We start from the raw sequence: 5,614 nt of genomic DNA, 5'->3' as shown, positions 1-5,614 counted from the left end.
AATGACTGAAACAAGTAAAAGAGTATATATATATATATATATATATATTCACACACACACACAAATATACATTTACAGGCATATGCACCAAGACACGTTTGCACACATACATATGCATATACACCAACACACATTTATACATGCATATACTTATGCACGAACATGTGTATACACACCAACATGCACATTTACACACGCACACAACACAAACATTTACGCATACATACACATTAACACATCCACATGCCTTTATATATTCACACACTCAAACACACACATAAACACATACACGCACATAATATAAATATGTTCATACATATTTTCTTTCACCCGTGTCATTTACAGCCGCTGATTTAAATGCAGTCATATTTTAATTACTACTACAAATTATTCTTATTATTACAGCTAAAATGTCACGAGAGAATGTTTTACACTGAGCTACATATCTAAATAACATTTAGATCGCTACCATCACCACCCCCAGAAGGCTCGGTGCCCAAACACAGGACGAGTGTGTGCAGAACGGTTTCATCGCTGTACGTGAATCTCGGACAGGACCATGTCTGTAGAGATTATTTCGAACTACCTCTTATGAGCACTATCAGACGAAGGAATTCTGGAAATTATCCGTGGCTTTCAGCTTAAAAGTCCTCCGGAACTGTGGGACGATTTCCTCTCCCACCTACAACTCTATTAGGTCCAGTGTGTCCTCTGTCTTTTCGAACTAAAATAGGGGTCCCACTCTGTTGCACACATTCAGGCCAGGCTTTGGTTTAAGGATATCTCCCGCCCCTGCTACCTACCAGTCTCAGAAGCTGTGAAACAAGTCATAGCTATAGCTTGCCCTGTTGAATAGATAAATGAAAACAATAATACGTTATGCTCGATATATCTGAGAAAAAAATAAAAAGACTAAACGATCGTGGCTGGAACATCTTTTATGGTAGAACTGATGAATTAAAATCGACTGGAGGCGACACAACAACGACAAAAATTGCAAGTGCTACCCCATGTCGTTTGTGGATGTTGTTTCGATTCTCAGCTGACCTCATATCTTTTTTGTCGAAGGGCGCTTTTCGATGGTCTTTCAGCTATGATATACACATACATGTTGTATCACTCAGTTTTTTTTTTCTTCAAAATAAATAGATAATATTCATTAAAACAGCAACGAATAACCTTTGTTATTTAACCCGCATGTGATGCTATACACGGTCACCTGTTATAAATAGAAGCAAAATTTCAAATTATTCTAGTCTTTTTTTTTTAATACAGATAAATACTATATTTGAAAAAAATTACTATTACATCCGTTTTGTGAAACGGGTGTAATAGTTAGTACTATCAAAAAGGGCGCGGAATCGGGGTGGGGGAAGATATAAAATGATAAATTCTTGGGACAAAAAATTCTTTCAGAGAAGGAAACAACCACCCAATACTCCGTCCTTTTCGTTCTCCATGAAATAATCAAAACGATTCCGAAAGTCCTCCAACCAAAGATTTACACCCGTTTCGCGAGACTGGTGCAATAGTAAAAAAAAAAAATTCCGAAGAATAAAATGAAAAAAAATAAACGGTGAGATGGTCACAGTTAGAATGATTTCTCATTCTAGGCCTGCTCGATCAGAATTGACCTGGGGTTAAACAACAAACCATTATCAATACTATTACAACTCTTTTCAGAATTGCAGAAACCTTCGTGTCTTTGAGAACTAGAAACCATACTACATTAAAAACTGCCGCTAATTATACAAACTGTATGAGAATCTTGATAACTGTTTATATTATTTAAATATTTCCGGCATCCACCTAGCTAGTTCCTCCCATTCTTTGAGAATAGCAATTCACTAATTGAGTCGACTCTAGTAATTCTTTATTTCCTCCTCTTCCTCCTCCTCCTCCTCCTCTTCCCTTCTCGATTTCCTTTTTTCTCACTCCCTCTCTCTCACTTTCGCTCTATCGCACACATTTTCACTCACTTTCTTTCTTTCTCTCTCTCTCTCACTCCAAGACAATAACACATTTTACGTTAAATGGAAACCGCGGCCGGAAACCCTGCAAGCCAGGCCAACAGAAGCATCAACACCAACATCAACACCAGTAGCAGAAACAGAAAGAAAAGCAGAAAGAAACGAAGACTGACGCAAAAGTCATTACATATTATCCTACACTCACCCGTTTGTTATTGTTAGTAGTAGAAGAAGAAAGAAAGAAAGAAAGCACGAAAGAAAGAAAGAAAGAAAAACGGAAAAAGACGGAGTTAGAATGAAGAATTGTTTTACAAGACGGATTTATATTCTACAAAAGATGCGAAAAAATTATGACGAGGATGTTATATTCTTCAGCTGGTGAACAACAGCAGTTCTGGCCATTGTTATTGTCGTTTGCCAACCATCATGTCGCTGCCAATACATGTGTGTATATATTTATACTTTTATATATAAATCTATTTATATGTACATGCATATAATAATACACACACACATAGATATATATAAATCTATATAAAATAACTCGGTGTTTCTCAATATGCAACTTCTAAGATTCACTTAACTTTGGCTTTTTGCAAAAGGTAAGGATAACTTAATTATCGCTTCCAAACCGTTTATTTATTCAATTTAATTTGGTGTCAATATAAATACATAGAAATCTATAAATATACACATTCGTATAATGTGATCGCGTATGTATTGTTGTTGTTGTTGTTAAGCTATATTGGTCATCCTTGATCGAACTATGCTTTTGGTCAAATGCATTCCACCTGTGACCATCCCATCTTTTTATTTATTTGTTTTGTTATATTGATTTTATTTATTTCAATCGTCGTGTCTCTCATACTACATTATCTCATGCATCCTTTTATCGTATCTTTTATTCTTTTCGATTTTTTTTTTAAAGATGTGTAATGTGCGGTTCGAAGATGTGACTGCTATCTCTAGCAGGCTGGTTGTGTGCGAACACGTTGATTCGTATGTATGCATGTATGTTTTTGTGTATGCGTACATTTGTCTTTGTGTGTCATTTATAGATTTGGTAGCAGTGAGAAGCAACTGCATAAATTCTTCCTCTTTATTTTTTTCTTCCTGTTCTTGTGCTCTATCATTTGCAAGACATCACACACACACACACATATATATATATAAATTTATATATATAAATCGTTCCCAGGCAATAGTGTCGGAAATAATACAATACGCCAAAAACTAATTTCTTTGGTGGTTATTATATACTTTAAGCACCACAGATTACGATTCTATGAAAAAAGAAAAGAAAATTAACAGTTGGTGGGGGAAATTTTGTCCCCACCACCACCACCACCTTTTTTTCCGTAATTTTTCATTTTCGATATTTTTTTATTTTTCTTATTTTATTTTAGGATTGGAGAGAAATTGATGTTGTAAAAAGTTAGGGATGTTTTTGAAGGATCATAATTTCAAATGTTTAAAACGTAAATCTAATGAAATGGTGAAAAGAAAATAAAAGTAAAAAAAAAAAAAAGTACACTATAAAGAGATAGGGCACCACCAACCAGACCCGCAAAATATAGAAATTTGGGGTGGAACAGAATTATAATCTGCAATGAATGAAATATACACACCCTAAGAAATTACAGTTTTTGGTACACTAGATAATTTCCGACTCTATTGTATAGGGTTGCCTCCGTTATATCTTATCTCATTTTGCTGTGTTTTTCCTTCCTTTCTTTTTCAGCTTTCCCATGTCAATAAAGCACCAATGTAGAGTTGGAAATGTTGATTTGTGTGTGTTGGGCAGAAGCGAACCATGTCTATTTGATTCGTTACATTGATTCCACGCTTGTTTATTCTTGTTTACACATCATTTTCCACGTGAATATATAAATATTATTACACTCACATACATAGAGGAATATTCTACACATCTCCACATACATGCGTACGTCAGTGCGTATTTATTTAGTTCAAACACGCATTATTTCCTCTCTTTTTGCGATAATGTTTCCATTCTGTCTTTTGTGTTGTCTTCCACAAGGCAGCATTATATTATGTCTTGTTTTCTTTGTCTTCTTGTTTGATTTAGCTTTTCCCATTCCACGCTTTATTTATTTGTTTATTGAATGGTTCGTCAATTAATAATAATTAAATGTCAATCTGAATAAATAAATAACTAAATTTGAGCGTGTTCAAGTAGCGGAACGAACCCTGTTTTTATTCGACTTGCTTCGCTGATTTTACGGTTGGCAAAGCTGGCACCAAGGAAATCACCTCTATCGATTTCTAAAACATCAACAATATAACATGGAATAATAATAATGATAATAAGAGAAGGCCAGCAATTTTAAAGGAAGGGTTAAGTTGCTTTCATTGATCCCAATACTCAACTGGTACTTATTTTATCGATCTCGAAAAAATGAACGGCAAAGTCGATCTCGGCAGAATTAAACTCAGAACATAAAAACGGCCGAAATGCCGCTGAGCATTTTGTACGACACGCTAACGATTCTGCCTGGCATAAGGCCAGCATTTTGCGTGGAAGGGAATAGTCAGTGAGCTCACCCAAGTTCTTATTTACCATTCTTTGGGCATTCAACGCCTTGATGGTGTCGTAGGCGGGGTGCCGACCCGATTTTTGGCGTGGCTTGGGTTTGGTTTTTTTTTGGGGGGGGGGGCTCTTTCGTTTGTTTTTTTTAGACCTAGCAGAATCTATCCTCCAAGTCTGACCTTCCAGGAACAAAGACTAACAGAGAGAAAAAGAACCACCCCTCATTGTAGATAGTTAGTTTATCGATCCCTAAAGGGTGCACAGATAAAATTGACCGCGGTGGCATCACCGGAACGGTTATCACATAGAATTCTGTCCGACAATGTAACAATTCTTGTACTTGCGTACTTATAAGTTCATATCACCAATTTCGAAAAAGTATATTAGTATATACCAAAGAATCTTTAGTCGATTTTCTCCGAAAAGGAAATCCTTCGTTTATTTAATAATTCTTTAATTTATGAATAAATTTATAAACCACAATATATGTATGATACTATAGCATTATTATAGTTAGTTTCAGCCCGTCAACTTTGTACGATTATGCAAATAGGATCGTGCCTTGGCAGAAAGATCAAACGTATACACACACTTGTATGCATACACACCAGTACACATTTTACTCACGTACATACATAAACACCAATACCCAGTTACACATGCATTTGTACCAATACACACACGCATATATATATTTTTTACACCCGCACGTACCCCCGCCCCAAACACGCACATTTATTCATGAGGCACGGTTTACTGGTTGAAATCCATTATGATTAACGTCCGGCCGTCGACCTTGTACAATTATGCAAATAAGTTCGTGTTTTGGCAGAAAGACCAGGCAGGATTTCGTGTTACTACTATCATCTGCAGATTGGTAGGAAGGCGGGGGAAAAGCAACCCTGCTGAAATGTTAAATAATAGTAGTACCTACCAGTTGAATCGAATCTCACACAGACCTGCCACAAAAGACTCCCGTGGGCTTACTTTAAAAGCAGGCCAAAACACACACACACACACACATGCGCGCGCGCGCGTCCGGACTATCTGAGAATTAAAATAATAATAATAAAAATAAGGCGAGACTGTCGTG

The 5,614-nt window shown here is 36.2% G+C and overlaps 1 protein-coding gene across 4 annotated transcripts in view; it reads left to right on the top strand.

The window, feature by feature from the left end:
- The first annotated feature begins 466 nt into the window (after nucleotides 1-466).
- LOC106877503 (heparan sulfate glucosamine 3-O-sulfotransferase 5) overlaps nucleotides 467-5,614 on the top strand; it is a 25,742-nt gene continuing 20,594 nt past the window's right edge. The window contains exons 1-2 of one of the 4 annotated variants that reach the window (XR_008265016.1): nucleotides 467-2,572; nucleotides 3,712-3,940. The gene's annotated coding sequence lies outside the window, so the exon portion shown is untranslated. Of the gene's footprint in view, nucleotides 2,573-3,711; nucleotides 3,941-5,614 lie in introns of those variants that run through there. The other 3 variants (XM_014926445.2, XM_014926437.2, XM_014926431.2) reach the window with 3 other exon arrangements.

Source organism: Octopus bimaculoides, chromosome 10 (genome assembly GCF_001194135.2).
Source record: "Octopus bimaculoides isolate UCB-OBI-ISO-001 chromosome 10, ASM119413v2, whole genome shotgun sequence".
Lineage (NCBI taxonomy): Eukaryota > Metazoa > Mollusca > Cephalopoda > Octopoda > Octopodidae > Octopus > Octopus bimaculoides.
Note: the sequence above shows the minus strand (reverse complement) of the source record. Positions and strands in the feature narration are given on the sequence as shown.